The sequence below is a fragment of the Orbicella faveolata genome, unplaced genomic scaffold (assembly GCF_042242905.1).
Source record: "Orbicella faveolata isolate gen_17 unplaced genomic scaffold, um_ofav_v1 contig_35, whole genome shotgun sequence".
Classification (NCBI taxonomy): Eukaryota; Metazoa; Cnidaria; class Anthozoa; order Scleractinia; family Merulinidae; genus Orbicella; species Orbicella faveolata.
The window spans coordinates 30422136-30438331 of NW_028301564.1; the positions used below are offsets into that span (position 1 = coordinate 30422136).

Genomic DNA, 16196 nt, shown 5'->3' on the forward strand with positions numbered 1-16196 from the left:
TTTATCTTTTGGCCAAAATTGCCCGCTATCTCACTGGAGAATATTGTTCGAAGAGCATTAATTTCTGTTCCTTAAACCTCCACTCCCCTGAATGAAACAATCGCGCGTGAGGAATAAATTTCTTCCATAATCCTCTACTTTCCTAGGAGGGAGATTTGGAGGGAGGTGTAAGTCTTAACCATTATCTCTTAATCTTTCCTTAAAAGTCAAAAGTGGTTACATTTTGAGTAAAACTTCCTCCCAAAGTAATTTTCTTTAAGATGGTCAAGGTTTAGGAAATGGCTGAAAGACTAGACTGCTTATTTATGCCCATAGTGTCGACACAATGTAGTTTAGTCTTACTGCTACTTGTTAACCTTTAACCCTCTCAGAGAAAAGTACTTTAGGAGGAAGTCTAACTCTTATTACTACCCCTTTTTGAACTTTAAAGGACGAGTGGAGGATTATAGATGAGAGTTAAACTTCCTCTCCAAATATTCTTTCTAGGAAAGTAAAGGATTATGGACGAGATTTAATCCTCCTTCGCGATTGTTTCATTCAGGGGAGTGGGAGCTTTGGGGGACAGGAATTAAGACTCTTCGAACAATCTTCCCCTGTAAGATGGTGGGGGATTTTTGGCCGAAGATATACTACTGTGCACAATGGCTCGTGTAGGGGTATCTCACGATTTTTTGATTATCTCACGATCTTTTTTCTGGCATTGCCCTCTGCTTTGGGAATGAGCAATGTTCATTGGATTAAACTGAATTTAAATGCAAAGTAAAGGACAACGAGACAGGTTTAACCGCATTCACCTTTCTGGTTCTGCGGCATATTTTTTTCTACAGTTATTTTCTAAATAATATTTTATCACAGGAAGGTGTAAGAGCTTATTGGAGTCTAGTCTTTAATTTGCTCTTTGCACCTTCCTTACATCAGCTAAGTTTACTTTCGCTATTTGCGAAAATCTCTATCTTTTTATTCTTCCCTCATACAGACTTGATATTATATATATTCACGTCCGCTTCATTTGTTAATCAACTATTCCATCGTAACTTACTATGAGGATCGACAGATTTACGATAAACGGAGTACAGGTGCTTTTCTTAAAGTTTATTTCCAAGCTCAAAGAGAGTCTATTTGAAAGTGTTTCCGCGTTTGTCTTTTAGCCAGTTGTTCGCTGTGGTGTATCATTGTTCACTTTCTTTACTATTCCTCAGGCTACCTGTTGATCGAATCAAATATTAACAGTTCATTAGAATGTGTCACGCAGAATCAACATGTATTATTATGCGATGAACTGTAGGAGTGAGGGTGCTTCTGCGATACTCTCCTACTTGTTCTATATTTTCTTTCCAAATAAACTTACGGTGCTTACATATACAATGAAATGTTCACAAGGTAACGCTAGCTTTTGGCTTCAGAAAAAAATAAACATATACTAAGCAAAATAAATTAGTTGTTTAAATATAGAACTCTAACTAAATGATTGCCAATTAGATCTCTACACATTAAAACGTCACCATAGTGTTATCGAGCGCAGAATGAACTGTCTTTTGAGTCCATCTTTCAGCTTTGTCCGAGCGATTATCAATTTTTTTTTTATAAAATTCCGAGTGCTGTGGCAGCAAATGGCCTTGTTTCAGTCTTCTGGAGAATTTGATTATCCATTCAATATTTCTAAATCCTCTTCCGAAACTTCGGTGAGACGAGAAAAAATGCCCCTATTTTGCAGACAATCTTCAACCACTGAATAGTAATGGATGATCGTACAAGATATACATATACCTCAGCCAATCAGAATGCAGTATTGCATTAGTATAATCCGCTAGATTTGTACTAATGATAAACAGATTACTGTACCGTTGTCAAGCACAATAACTGTTGGCTATTAATTCTTACATAATGATCAAGAGTGATCACAATAAAACGTTTTCATGAAATCATTATGAAGACTGATTGATTTTGTGAATTCTTTTGTTAGAAAACATTTTTGGACCTAGAAATTTTAAAGTCAAAATTGTAAATTTAATTTTCAAAGTTAAAACTCTGCAGCAACTATTTACTTCTGCTGGCAGGTTGACACGACCTTGTTTCCTTACTTAGATCAACAACACGCTCTGTCTCGATCTGAACGAGTAGGGAAGAAATGACTTGCATTTAATGTCTTTTTTCAGGTTTTCTGAACTGCACTTAACAAATCTTAAGAAAGAAACTGACATATTCATTTCCACTTGCCTTATTCGCATCCTTGGATGGGCTGTGCCTTAATATTTCTCTGCAAACTGAAGTCGAGTGATACAAAACTTAAGGCCTGCTGCGCTGTGTTAATACTTGGTTGGATTATCGCTTACAAAAACAGCACCTCTTGTTAAAAATGGTTTTTCATGTTTTTTTGTTATCCTTAAAGGGACACAGTCGGCTTTGGGACCGCGCTGACCTGAACACTAGTTTTCTCACTTTGAAAAAGTTCACCTCAACCTGAAATCAAAGATACTCGTCGAGTACATCTAGAAATCCGCTTCAATCTTCGCAATTTTTTGCTTGATTTTCAATCGTTTACTGAAAAACCTGTTTTTGAGTGGGCTTACCTTTTGCTCATCCTATAATAGTTTTTGTATCATATTTGGTTAACAACAGTATGGATCGTGTCTCTGATATGCAAATTACCTATGAAATCAAATGGTATCTAATGCGCATGTGCTCCAGGTGACTGTGTCCCTTTAACTTTTAATAGGGTACCACTGATTCACGCTTCAATAGTATTGATATTATTGATAAAAGAACGTAAAACTGAAAAATCAAAAACAGAAGCCTCTGCAATCTTTTCAAGGCAGTAGGCGTTTTTTTTAAGCTTTTCGAAATATATGAATTGATTATGTCGTTCTCAAACCTTTTTATCAGCCTATCGTTTTTGTCAGTAGTCCGACATCACCAAGTCCAATTACATCCTTCACTGGGACAGGATCCGGTACTTCTTTTTTTATTAGGTTACGTCGGTCCTTGCAAATTGACCTTGTGTTTTCACTGCTTAGCAAAGCGTCGCTTATTTAACTATCAGAAACCATAGTACACTTGCCTGCCAAGGAGTTGAAAAACAAATATTGTTTCGGAAACAACATCAAAACTCGATCTGCTATTACCGACCAACTGAGAAATAGACTTACAAATGCGGGGTAAGAATACAGCCTTTAACAGCAATAATGTGAAATAATTTCCTGCTGCAAATTATTAACGACCTGTTAACATGTCCACGACTAAATTTCCTCACGGTTACGTGTTTGATTCTCGGTTCCAGTTTCTTATAGGTCATCGATACAATTTCAAGCATATCCTTAATACAGTTGTATTTGTTCAAATCATAGTTAATAGAGGGAATGGTTAAGAATCCCAGCAAACATCAAAAAAGCAAACAAACAGGCTAAGAGTTATGTTGGAAGGTCTTTGACCCTGCACATCTTTTTGTTTTATGCTCCTAGACTGTGCATGAAATACGTAATCGCAATGTTTGTATTGGTTAGTTGTATGAGCACACATAACCACTTTTTGTATTTTTCCAGATTTTGTGCAGGATCAACCTCCCCCCCCCCCCCCCAAATAACCAACAAAAACATAAAACAAAGAAATTTGCAATGATTCATAACCATTTTCCTCTATTAACTATGTTCAAATGTATTGTGTTTAAGTACTTTCTTATCTCACTTTAATTATTGCCAATGCGTCTCGAAACAGGATTTAGATCAATGCTCTTTCCAGTATCTTGATAAAGTGAAAACAATGGAAACTGACGCAGGTCAATATAAATAACTAAACTTGGTAACTCCTTGTTAAAACAATCAGGGAACGTTTTGTTGTGTCAATTAGTTCATTACTTTTCTTGACGTTCCTGTGGCAAACAAGCACATTCAAAGGTGTTTTATTAATTTTGGTGTACTTTTCTAAGCTCAAGTCTATGTTTTAGAGATTTTTATTGGTTTTTACAAAGTCTTAATTAAAAAAAATTTGAATCGCCATATTTTTTAGTGTTTTCAAACTTTTTGACATATTTGCAAAGTTTTGAAATCCAAGATGGAGGCCATTTTCAAAAGCACGATATCATTTTCACCTGACAGGTTATTGCACGAAAATTAACATTCCTAGATGATTAATCATCACATACTGCATATATGTTTTATTACTATACCACATTTATGATTTGATGAACATGGAAAGAGGCACTCTCAGTTAACCTTCACCCTTTGCATGTTCTAAAATTTGTTTCATTTTTAAGAACTCCATATAAAAGATGAAAAGAACTGACGAATATGATTAAAATTCAAAAGGTTTGTTCAAAAGTTCCAAAGCAAAAATTAAACCTTAATGATAATGATGTCTTGAAACCTTTCCTCAGTAATACTGCTTATAAATACTTCTTGTAGAATCACGGTTCCTGCACTAAGTGAGACTAGTTTCTAACTTCTGATAATAACGTTTTCCAATGGAATAACTTTGTACTAATATTCCTTATGTCGAATCGATGTGAAAATCACACACTGAGTTGCTAAAATGAGCTTAGATCAAGAGCCATAATCGGGGACGGAGACCGAAAGCACACGCCATTTCTAGTATTGGGGCTGTCCCTATGGTATGGGACAATTTTTTCTATTTTTAGAACAAATTGCGCCATCGTGTGCGGAAAGCGCGCGTACATGCTGCGAGGATTTTTGCGGTTGTAGCTCGGGGGAAATGGCATCCGAAATTCCCGACATGTTTTATGCTTTTGGCCCACAACTCAATACGTTTATGTATTTTCGTCGTAAGCTGCTCCAATTCGAGTGAAGTAAGACGGTGTCGAATTTAGGTATGTCCCGTTTTATATCACTCAGACCAAGTTGTGTTCCACTGCTTCTTTTACAAGAGTTCCACATTACTCCACTCTAAATTTCACATATGCTGAAGATTAACAGTTTTTCCGTAACACAGCAAAAAACTAGTTGGAAAAATTTGGATATTACAGCGTTTTAGGATTTCAAAGTTTCCCTCCTCTTGCCACACGCTTGCGGGGATTTCGCCAGAGTCTATATCGCCACCGAAAAGTAGTAAAAAATTGCAAGTTTGCATTTCACCTGAATTGTAAGCAACGCTTGATATTTCATCAAGGCCCAATAAGTTTACTTCTGTAGATACGGCTAGGCTTTGTTTGTGTAAAAATTCAATAAATTGTCTGTTGTCGATGAATAAGAGCGCCCGCCGATGCGTGTTTTGTACAGTCAGTAAACATGACAAATTGGACTTCCGCAATAATATCTGTAGTTGTTAAATATGTTCAAGGTTGATAAATGTTTGAGAACATATTAAACTGCTTAGCTGAAAATATGTGAATACAGCTGGAATTGTCAGCAAAGTTACGATGACGCTTTCTTTAATCAACTCGAATAACGATCTCGATTTTGTTGGCCGAGTTATCAAAACTCCTTGTATTTTATTTTCGCAGCTGTGTAAAATTTCACTACGTTGAAAATTGTTGCAGAATCTCAGCACAAAAGATAACGAAAGAAATCTTTGTCAAGATCTGTTGACAATTAGCTACAATTGAAAACAGCGACTCGAACTTTAAAGTGCACGCCCTGGAGCTACTTGTACGCGTCAGACTTTCCTTCCAAAAACTTTTGCAAACTTGCCAAACGAGCAGAAATGATAAGAAAATATCAAAAACAGGTTTTGGTTATGATTAAGCACTGTTTGAGAAATTCACAAATTACTTCGATACCAGAGTAGAGAGATTTCTTACATAAACTTTATTCTTTAGACAACATCTACGCGAGAACCCACGACATGTGCGTGGATCCGCGCGGATGTATGTCGTCAGGGTGGCGCAATTTGTTCTAAAAATAGCAAAAGTGCCCCATATTATTAGGTGCGCGCAGATCCCGAGACTTACGGTCTCCGTCCCCGGTTATGGCTCCTGCTTAGATTGAAGATAGTTTATTTTTTACGGAAAACGACATTCCAAGGAAGCGGGAAACTGCGCGTGCAGCAATTTACATACTATGTAAATTTAAGGCTTTCTAAATTTTTCTATTCTATTTTATCTATTTTCCATTTCACTATTACATTTTATATGTGCAAACAGTAGTTTTGACACCTTTTGAACTGTGTACTTGTTTTATTTATCTATTTTTCTCAGGGTCCATTTTTTTTTTTGGCTGTTTGTTTTAAAATATATCGACCATTACTTCAATTTATCATTTCAGCTACCCTGCGAGACTAGCGTCATATATTTATTCTAGCTGGAATGTTATTTGTTTGTTGTTTGTTTGGATACCGACACAAAAACTTTATTTACATGCAACAAACTGGTGTTTTCTTGAGAAAAAGAAAATACTCAAACTACACTTTGAAATCCATGTCAGTGAAACATCGCTACTTCGAAAACATGACATTTCTCTCAAGGCTCGAACGCACTTGTGCCCGGACACATGCAAGTACGTATCGAAACCAAACAACGCTCGTAAATATTTTCAACCACCTGAAAAATTAATTCTGTTTTCTGTTCTAAACGTTAATTTTTCATATTAAACGGTGTAGCAAGACACTAATTTGCCCTAGGCGATGATACTTTCATTCACCTCCATGTTTAACATTGTACTTATATCAAGTTATACAGACGAAAAAGTAGTGCATGTTTATATAGATTTTGGTCAAGCTTCGTGTTTACAAAAGCACAATTAGGATTGTCACGCCGATAAAGTCATGAGCTCTATCAGTCGTTATAAATTAAGTTGCTGTTCGTTCTTGAATACCTGACAATACTATTTTAAAACACATTTGATTTTGAGCAATTCCTTCTCTAAATGAATTGCCTTTCAAGTTCATTTGCGGCCTCGTATAAGTAAAGCATTGTTCGCACTGCAAATTATCATTATACTATTAAACTGGAATTGTTCTCGTAAATTGTCGTACATGGTTCTCTGTCTGCAGCATAAGTGGATCACTTCCTTAAATCTTCGTCCGCAAAGCCAAGCCGAGAGTAAGCTGAAATGCTACTTTAGAATCTTTGTTTTTCACGCTGTTTATATCAAAATAAATTTGTAAGAATTACTAGTACCACCACCACGTTTTTATTCTGTTAAATTTGAATTCAAAATGTCAGGAAAAAGCACTTCAATTTTGCATTGCGGAGAATATTCGGCCGTTTCAAGTTGTCCTTTAAAATAATAAATTGCGGTGTTCAACCTTTCATGCACTTCAGTCTCAAACTCAAAATATTAATTTTCCCAATTGATTGTCATACATTTCTTTTGTTCTTAGTTTATGAATTTGGAAACATTTTCTTTGTAACATACTTGACAACGCAGCGAGATACGATGAGATTATGTTTTGATCACTCTTGGACTGAATCCGTTATTGGTAAACGACTGTAAAGAAACAAGAAAACGACTTATCTGAAGTAAGATATTTCCAAGAGCCAGTACACTGCAATCCAAAATGACTACATATTTCTTTGAAAGGGCATTCAACCTAGAAAGAAAGGAAACATCAGCAAAATAGCTGGTTAATATTGATTGTATCACTTAACACTTATGTTTTCACAATGTTCTTACGAAAGTTATAATAATTAACACCAGCATGTTGTTTTATTCTGTTAACTTTGATTCCACTATGTCACTGGACAAGTCTCCAGTCTTCAAGTAAAAATTTTCTTGCTAGTGACAGTATATCCTGATTCCAATATTTTCTCTCCAACTGAGATACTTATAAAAAGGGTCAGGAAGGCATTTATATGGGCAGACTCTGATCACTCTTTGGACTGAAACTGTTCAATGGTAAACAGAGAAGAAAACGACTTATCTGAAAAAGGTGTTTTCAATGGCTGTCAACGTGAGCCAGGCGTCGAGAGCTTACACACTTTGATCTAGCATGGCTACACTTTTTATTGAAACGATGTTTGCATTCAACCTGGTGATAAAAAGAGCAAAACACAACAAATCAAATTACTTTTCAACGATTATCGGATCTCCAGTTGTGTTAATTTCGAATATTTGCCCCTAAATACACATTTACAGTGCTTTTCTAAAGCATTACTTTATTGAAATTGATGAACAAATCTCTCGCAATCGTGTTACTTTTAAGAATTCGTTCGGACATCAGAACAATTCCTCATTGCCCAACCGGTATCTAAGAGTTTATGGGTTCGAATCCCGTCACGGACTGAGATGTTCAATTCTTTGTCCCACACTCACCACAGGATCAAAATTTCATCTTTCACCACTCCCGATTAGATTTATCTACAGGATACTTGGAATGACACAGTTAATATATAGATTTAGGCTAGCCTAAAAGTGTAGCTCCTGGGCCGGGTTGCTCAAAGCCCGATTAAGCTAACTCAGAAAAAGATAGAATTTTGATTTGAGTTTAGTAACTTTGCGGTGAGGTTTTCTGCATATTGTTTGGCCTTCTGCTTTGAGTTTTAATAATCACCCTATACACAAAACAAAACAGCAAAACACATTTGTATAGAGGAAAAAGTTATAATTTGGTTAACTTTTAATCCTGGGTTAGCGTTAACCGACTTCCCAGAAATCTGCCCTGTTTCCAACAAGTTAACCTAATATGAGCCCGCGATCCAATCGATAACCAGCACTTGGTCAGCGGTCAACTTCAAAAAACACGTGACCTCGAGGAGCTGTAAACTTGAGCCCGCGATATGGTCACGTGATACTGGTCAGCGGATACCTTGTTTTGACAGGTGTCAATTGATCATAACATGGATGTCCAATATCAAGGAAGTACACGGTAAACCAAGGCTGCATGTCTGTCAACCTATTATTTGGAGTATGGCCGCCATGTTGGGCAACTCGGTCGCCGTCGTGCGTACGCGCCCACGAGCAATACCGCTAGCCATGATAACCATGAGAAAATCAACTCATGGGTTTCTTTTTTTTCCTATATGAGTATGGGGCTCCGCTATTAAAATGATCGACGACAAATTCAAGTAAAATAAGGAAAGGGTGAACTTATCTGAATTAAGATTTTTCCAATATGTCATAGTGCACCAGCGTTCAAGAATTACACACTGCAATCCAAAATGGCCACACTTTCTGTTCAATATCCGAGTTCACCTGGCAAAACATAAAACGAACTATTTTTTTCAGCAACAAATTCGAGACGTGTTTATAAATTTAATAACAGACAATTCTGCAGTGGCGTCGTAAAGCAGACATCAATACTGTATGGTATAATTATTTAAGAAAACACTAAATTTTTGTTGGCTGGCAAATCTCAAACAAACTTCCTGGTTCTGCCGAGGACATTAAAATAGTTAAAGAATTTCTTTGTAAGATACTTTGAAATGTATTGACATGGAAGGAGATTTTATTAACTTTGGACTGAAACCGAAAAAACGGAAAATTTGAGGTGCTGGACTTATTGTAGAGAAAAAGCGTTTCCAGCCATTAGCAAGCAGTGAACTACTGATTGAAACCACTGAGTCCAAGAGCTAAACAAAGTTGCTTTTCTTGCATTGGCAAATTTTCAGTCCTTCGTTTCATAAATTTGCCAGAAACCAAGTGAGGCAAGTTGCAGATAAATTTCTAACACCGGCAAAAAATATTTTATGAACGTCACTGCTGAGCTTTTGGTGGTACATTTAGACAACATTTCTCAGTTAATGAATAGAAAACTGCCAAGATAATATCTGGTCTATCTGAACCAAGATGTTTGCAATACTTACTTTGTACCAAAGAACATTAGAGCCACGCACTGTCGTACAAAATGGACTTGTTTTCTCTCAGCATATCTATTTTAAAACCTGCATGAAAAAGAAAAGAGGAAGCTTTGATATACTGACTTAAATTGCGTTAGGTTTAGGAATTTGGTCAAAAACAATGTAGAGCCAGCGGTTTATAGAGACATTTAAAGCATAAATGCTATTCAGGCAGCGTTTGAACGCGCACAAAGCAGTATAAAATTATTAATTTTTTGCTACAGGAAGACAGTTCATTTGGTTATTTCCCTCAGGATGTACTCAACATGATAAAAGAAATTAATTATTTTCTTTCCTGGACTGATACTGTAAATGGTATAAGGCAGAATAGTTAAGAAAGTACTTGGCTTCACACTAGAGCTTGTAAGTATAATCTAAGTGCACTTGGAACCTACTTTGATTGTGAAGGGGTAAAATGTGCTTTCTTGTACTTAACTTAGTGACCATGGAAACGTTCGTAGTTCAAAGAAGCCGAAGTACGCCGCCAAGTATGGTCTACACCACACTTGAGAGCACACTTGACCAATAGGAAATGGAAGCCAACTGAAGGCGGTGTGCAGCGTTGCTACTAACAGTTCTAATGAACGAACCGATACTAGTAAACAACTTGCTTGAATTTCATTTTCATAGACAACCTTAACCATAGGTTTTCATATCATCCGACACAGAAAATGCTCTTCTGCAAATTACAAACCAGCTGCTGTTTCAAGTTTCAACCAGGTCATTTCTTTGCAATCGCACAACTCTGTTGAACATTGGACGAGTCACACGGAAACACATTTCCTAGGTTAGCTAAAGCCCTACAGCAATTTCTTTGCCGAAAACCGCGTTGTTGAGCCACTCTAGAGAAATACAGAAATATGTCGTTTGTTCCTTTGTTTTGCTGCTATTGCCGTGTTGCTCTTTAGCAACAAAGCAACCATATGCATTTCTTCACGATTTTACTGCCGAACAATCGCATTTGTAATATGTATGAGTTATTTTTCTGCGAAAATGCTCAAGTAATATACTTTGTCATCAGGTGTGAAGCCAAATTTTCTAAAGTGCGACTTGAGATTTTCAAGTGCACTTGAGTCAACTGCTTTCTTGAAACTAACTTAGCTTCTAGTGTGAAGCCAAGTAATAATTAAATGACAACGAGCTTATCTGACTATAAGATCTTTCAGATGTCGTCTGCTTGCATCGAAGCGAAGGGTAAAACACCACAATCCAAAATGGCCGCTTTTTCTTTCAATGCACGTGTACTCTGTGTTCAACCTTGGAAAAAAGAGAGGAAATGTCAATAAATGAATAAATCTCCTTTTGTTCAATAGAACAGTCTTGCAGTTGTGCGATGTTGCTATTTTCAGGCATATTACATTGTATTCGCTAGCCTGAAATCAATTGCAAGAGACTAGAGAAATGCATTTTATAGTGATGACTGGCTTTCTTTTCGCTTAGAAAATTTACTGCGTACAAACGTGTCAGGTCTGGGATTCTGGTGGTATATTGTATTCCGATCAATCTTGCTCTGAATTAAATCGTTTACCAGGAAAACGACGAACAAATAACAAAACTACGATGTACTTATCTGAAATCAGTCATTTCCTATAGTCAACTTCCAGGTTGCGCTAGAGCCCAAGAACTACAACCTGCAATCCAAAAAGATTTTTATCATACACTAGAACAAAAAAGTTATCAAATTGTAGCAAAGGTCAAACTGAACCATAACAATGCATTTATCGTCATAGCTATCTTAATCACAACTTTTAAATCAGACTTTGCAACAAGGTCAGATGATACGTGTAAAATAAAGATAAAACAAAACCTAGAATTTACCTGAAATTGGAGTTGATCGCAACATGAAGAGGCTGATAAGGAGAGAACGGAGCTCCAAAGCTGAACACGGCTGCTCATAATGGTTACATTTCTTTCGGATACCCCTCTGTTCGTCTGGTGCCAGAAGGAGAGAGAAAACTGTCAAAAAATATATTCAGTCGGTCAATCTGTTCGGTAGTTAGAAACCGGCCATATAACGTAACATCTGTCCATATCGGCTGCATTAACAAATTTCTTAATGTTCTCCTAGAATTATTTTATTTGAAGTGAGGTAGTTTTAATGTTCCCGCCAGAATTCAAAGCAAGTTTGTTCAAAATTGGTGCTATTCGTCAAGTAATTTCTGATTTCACGAAAATGTAAACAATCATGAAAACATGAAGATAAATGAACAATAACCACAAAGACAATTATAACACATATCTGCCTTTATGTCTGAAATTCTAACGCAATATTTTGATATTACTTACCCGAAAATGTATCAGAAATCACTCCTGAAGTAAAGGACAAAGATGGCTGTATAACAACTCAACAAAATCGCTCCCAAAGTAAAACTGACTAAATTAAACTCCAATTAAAACCTTCACGAGCAGTTAGCTCAGCGATTGTATTGAGACAAACTGTTCCTGCATGAGAAAATAATTTAAATGCTCAGGAAATATTATTGACGTAACTTTAAAACTGTTGATATTAAGTCAGTCAGATCTTCACACCCTTAGCAACTCAGAGCATCAGAGCAATGGACAACAAGCCGGGTCTAAAACACAAGTCACATTCCACAGGTCAAGAGTAGAAATCGCTACTCTACTGATGAATAACTATGCCAAAAGTTTCCCCTCGATCTAAATCAACATTTCGCAGAGTGCTAGGTTTAATTAGGGCTAAGAGACTGAATCTTGGTGCTGTTTATTTATCTGTAGCACAGTGACCTGTGCTCTGACCTGTGGAATGTGACCTGCAATTCAGACGCGCCGTGGACAACATAAAACAGGTACAAAAACGACGAACGAGAGAGCTAGTAAATTAACTTATTTCTGAAATGTGGTATTCAATAAGAAACTTTCAAACCTGCTATTCCGATGTGTTTGTCTACACGAACTTAGTAATTCTTTATTCCGAAAGTTTCACACCCTCCCAGTATTCAAAAATTTTTTCACTGTGTGGACGTAAAAAATTGCTCAACGAAATAGTTGTACTAAACCACTAAACTGCGAGAAAGCACAGGCGTAGCGAAACGAAGCGAAAAGCTAACAAGGACATGAAAAGAGAAAACGAAAGCGTACACTTACCTGCGAAGGGGAGTTCGTACATCGACGAAGATGCTGGTTCACGTTCACATGACACGACGGTTTCTGACACTAAAATGAACGGGATGTCCTTTGAGACTTCCTTACATACACGATTAAAATTCATTCCACCCGCTAGAAAAGTGTTTGCTGCATCAGAATATTTCATTGAGATTTCTGTGCGTTAAACAATAGAGCATACAATGATATCAATTTAAAAAATATGAAATAAGGCACGCACTCAGTCGCCAGTTATTTTCTTCTAAACAAGTACAGGTATTTCAAATGAAATTCGTTGAATAGTTTTCAAGAAGTTGACTCTTGAAGTCCTCTGTGATATCACTAAAAACCCCAAGGAAAGACTGAACATGTGTCTTCGGGAGCTTGAAATTCATCGCCGCGTTTTAAATGCACAACGTGTCTTATTCTCAGTTGTGTTGGCATTTTACAGAGCCAAGCCCTGAAAACTGAAGGTGTGAGGTATTCACCAAGATAGGCACGGAAGGCGTGCTCGGACTATTTGGTGACAACACTGGGACTGTAAAATTGTGTAAAAGCGAAAAATATAAACATATCAAAAATAATTCTGATAAATGTATTTAACATCAATTTTGTCTTGAATTCCAAACATGATTTGTTACCCACAATGGAAGGATTTGAGTTAGAGACAAAACTAGAGGTCCAGAACAATGCTTTTCTCTGACTTTCCCTTGATAAAAATAAAATTTCTCTAACCAAATAAATAACAGATATAGTAACGGTTTCTAGCCTGCTCTCAGGGGGTAGCCCTCCTTTCCACCCATTCATTGACTGACAAGTTTTTAACAAATCCTTTTTCATAGGGAAAATGTATTTTTCCTGACCATTTCCCGACCTTTAGCAGGGTGTCTAAAAAAGCTCGAATAGCAAATAGCGAATAGTGGCGAACAGTCACGGATAGTGGCGAATAGTCGTCAATAGTCAACGATTTAGGTCAGCACTGATCTGGGTTCGTTGAAACTGATCACGTGAAAAAAAAAAAAAACACAATAAAATACGAATGTGAGGTAAGTGCTCTGTGATTAGTTTATCAACTGAAAAGACACAAACGAGCTGCTCTGATAACCGGTTATAAAAACAACAACATCTAAGCAACATCTTGCGTTAATTAAGTATCCAAACAAGCATGAGAATTTCAGTGAATTTATTACCTTTTCTTCTCAGGACTTAGGCTAGGGCCGACAGTAAGAAAACAGAAAACACAAGGATAACCTAATAAAGACGTATCTACGCTTTTGCGGTGGTGAAAACAGAAGAAATTACGTTTAGAAACACATTTTGTACTGATAAGCATCTATGCTTTTTAGCGGGAAAATTGGGTACCAAATTCCCCCAATTTGGCAAATTCCCCACTATTTGCCACTATTTGTCCACTATTCGCCACTATTCGCGACTGTTCGCCACTATTCGAGACTGTTCGCCGCTATTCGCACTATTCGAGACCATTCGTACTATTCGCACTATTCGCTATTCGCGACTATTCGCTACTCGGGTTTTCCAGACAACCCCTTTGGCAACCCTACATGTGAATTCGTGTTGTCGGTATTTTCACAACTTTAGCGAGAAACACTTACAACTCTCAGGCAATTACCATTACTGAGAGACATTAAAATCTACTAAAATAAAGTGTATTTGGTCAAGTTCCCTTCATTGATCTCAGTTGAAATGAATTAATAGCAAATGACTGGTCTGGCAAAAATATTGGTACGCAAATCAGTAATGACGGCTGCAGCATTTAGTAACTGTGGAAATCAAGAGAGATTGCATACACTAAAATTCTGTTGGAAAGCCGTCGAATTAAAAAGTTGATTTTTCAGCGTAAGTTGTCAACGGCCGCACAAACGTCTATAGAAAAATACAAATTGAAATATGTGTTTTGAGACAGGTTTCGAAAACGTTTTTTACAATAACTGCAGAAATTCGATCTATCCTTGGAGTGTAATCTGTGATTACTGGTTGTTACGTATATACATTATGAGCATTCAAAAATTGCATATATTCAGAAACTTTCTGATGGAAGACACATTTTACAGGTGGTCTCATATGACCTTTCTCCCTTTAGAATTATGGTCTACGGAGAGAGTGTTTTCGTGATCGCGTGATATGGCCATGCATCAGGAGCCATAATCGGGGACGGAGACCGTAAGCGCGCGCCATTTCTAGTATTGGGGCTGTCCCCATGATATGGGACAATAATTCTATTTTTAGAACAAATTGCGCCATCGCCTGCGGCACACGCGCGTACATGCTGCGAGCATTTTTGTGAATGTCGCGCGGGGGAAATGGCGTCCGAAATTCCCGAAATCTTTCATGTTTTTGGCCTACAACTCAACGCGTTTACGTCTGTTGGAATTTTGCTTAAGTATTTTCGTCATAAGCTGCTCCAGTTTGAGTGAGGTAAGACAGTGTCGAATTTAGGTATGTTCCGCTTTAAGCTTATATATATCGCTGACCAAGTTGTGTTCCGACGGATGCTTCTTTTACATGAGCTGTACATTACTCCACTTTAAATTTCACGTATGTTGAAGATTAACAGCTTTTCCATTACACAGCAAAAAACTAGCTGGATATATTTAGATATAGCAGAGCTTCAGGACTTCACAGTTTCCTAGCTCCTCTTGCCACACGCTTGCGAGGAATTTGCCAGTCTATCGCGACCGAAAAGTAAAACAAAATAATTGCTAGTTTGAGTTTCGCCTGAATTGTAAGCAACGCTTGATGTTTCATCAAGGCCCAATAACTTTACGTCCGCAGATACTGCTCAGTTTTATTCGTGTAAATCCAGTAAATTCGTGTAAATCCAGTAGATTCTCAGTTGCCGATGAATGAGAGCGCCCGCCGATGCGTGTTTTGTACAGTCAGTAAACATGACAAATTGTACTTCCGCTGCACTTTCGTGTGAAAGCGTACATCGAACTCAAACAATAGCTCTATAGTTTTTAAATATGTTAAAGATTGATAAATGTTTGAGAACATATTAAAAGCTAAGCTGAAAATATGTGAATAAAGCAGAAATAATCAGCAAAGTTACGATGACGCTTTCTTTAATCAACTTCGAATAACGATTTCGATTTTGTTGATCGAGTTATCAAAACTCCTTGTCTATTTTCATTTTCGCAGTGTAAAACTTCAATATGCTTATGTTGAAGAAACACACATGATGTTAGTAGCCTTTTTTGCGTTTGTGAAATTTGTTGCAGCATTTCAGTACAAAAGATAACGAAAGAAATCTTTGTCAAGATTTGTTGACAATTGAAAACACCGACTCGGACTTGAAAGTGCACGAGCTGCACTATGCAAATGAGCTAATTGTACGCGTCAGACTTTCCTT

At 37.1% G+C, this 16196-nt stretch overlaps 2 long non-coding RNA genes across 2 annotated transcripts; both read right to left on the reverse strand.

Moving 5' to 3' along the window:
- Window positions 1-936: 936 nt before the first annotated feature.
- LOC149104166 (uncharacterized) lies at window positions 937-7475 on the reverse strand. Its single transcript, XR_016202106.1, has 3 exons — window positions 2873-7475; window positions 2218-2264; window positions 937-1204 (listed from the first exon to the last, which is right to left on the reverse strand). It is a non-coding gene; the product is annotated as an uncharacterized LOC149104166 (long non-coding RNA).
- A 340-nt stretch (window positions 7476-7815) lies between these two features.
- On the reverse strand, window positions 7816-10989 carry LOC149104167 (uncharacterized). The gene is made up of 3 exons (XR_016202032.1): window positions 10876-10989; window positions 9692-9769; window positions 7816-9080 (listed from the first exon to the last, which is right to left on the reverse strand). It is a non-coding gene; the product is annotated as an uncharacterized LOC149104167 (long non-coding RNA).
- Between the last annotated feature and the right edge of the window lie 5207 nt (window positions 10990-16196).